Source organism: Leishmania donovani, chromosome 14 (genome assembly GCF_000227135.1).
Source record: "Leishmania donovani BPK282A1 complete genome, chromosome 14".
Taxonomy (NCBI): domain Eukaryota; phylum Euglenozoa; class Kinetoplastea; order Trypanosomatida; family Trypanosomatidae; genus Leishmania; species Leishmania donovani.
The window spans coordinates 486,039-487,639 of NC_018241.1; positions in this window are offsets into that span (position 1 = coordinate 486,039).

Here is a 1,601-nt window from a genome sequence, read left to right on the forward strand (position 1 = left end):
GAGGACGGCTCTGGAAGCGCGCGTTGCGGAGCTGGCGAGCAAGCTGGAGGCCACTGCTGCGGCGAAGACTTCGGCGGAGCAGGACCGCGAGAGCACGAGGGCCACCTTGAAGGAGCGGCTTCGGATTGCGGAGGTGCGCGCTGCGGAGCTGGCAGCCCAGTTGGAGGCCACTGCTGCTGCGAAGTCGTCGGTGGAGCAGGACCGCGAGAGAACGAGGGCGGCTCTGGAGGCGCGCGTTGCGGAGCTGGCGAGCAAGCTGGAGTCGACGGCGGCTGCGAAGGCCTTGGTTGAGCAGGACCGCGAGAGCACGAGGGCCACCTTGGAGGAGCGGCTTCGGATTGCGGAGGCGCGAGCTGCGGAACTTGCCATTGAGTTGGATGCCACTGCTGCTGCGAAGGCTTCGATGGAACATGACCGCGAGAGCACGAGGGCCACTTTAGAGGAGCGGCTTCGGATTGCGGAGGTGCGCGGAGCGGAACTGGCAAGTCAGCTAGAGGCCACTGCTGCTGCAAAAGCGTTGTTGGAGCAGGACCGGGAGAGAACGAGGGCGGCTCTGGAGGCTCGAGCTGCGGAGCTGGCGAGCAAGCTGGAGGCCACTGCTGCTGCGAAGACGTCGGCGGAGCAGGACCGCGAGAGAACCAGGGCGGCCATAGAGGAGCAGCTTCGGCTCGCTGAGGTGCGCGCTGCGGAGCTGGCGAGCCAGCTGGAGGCCACTGCTGCTGCAAAAGCGTTGTTGGAGCAGGACCGCGAGAGAACGAGGGCGGCTCTGGAAGGGCGCGCTGCGGAGCTGGCGCGAAAGCTGGAGGCCACTGCTATTGCCAAGACGGCGGTGGAACAGGACCGGGAAAGCACGAGGGCCACCTTGGAGGAGCGCTTGCGCGGTGCTGAGGTGCGCGTTGCGGAGCTCGCGAGTCAGCTGGAGGCCACTGCTGCTGCGAAGACGTCGGCGGAGCAGGAGCGTGCGAACACTAGGGCGGCGTTGGAGGCCCGCGCTGCGGAGCTGGCGAGCAAGCTGGAGGCGACTGCTGCTGCGAAGTTCGCGGTGGAGCAGGACCGTGAGAGGACGAGGGCCACCTTGGAGGAGCGCTTGCGCGGTGCTGAGGTGCGCGCTGCGGAGCTGGCGCGCAAGCTGGAGGCTACTGCTGCTGCGAAGGCTTCGATGGAACATGACCGCGAGAGCACGAGGGCGGCTTTGGAAGAGCGGTTGCGGGGGGCGGAGGTTCGTGCTGCGGAGCTGGCGAGCAAGCTTGAGGCAACTGCGGCTGCGAAGGCCGCAGTGGAGCAGGACCGCGAGAGGACTCGGGCGACCTTTGAAAAGCAGCTTCGTGACTCCGAGGCGCGGGTTGCGGAGCTTTCAGGGCAGCTAGAGGCCACTGCTGCTGCGAAGACGTCGGCGGAGCAGGAGCGTGCGAACACTAGGGCGGCGTTGGAGGCCCGCGCTGCGGAGCTGGCGAGCAAGCTGGAGGCGACTGCTGCTGCGAAGTTCGCGGTGGAGCAGGACCGTGAGAGGACGAGGGCCACCTTGGAGGAGCGCTTGCGCGGTGCTGAGGTGCGCGCTGCGGAGCTGGCGCGCAAGCTGGAGGCTACTGCTGCTGCGAAGG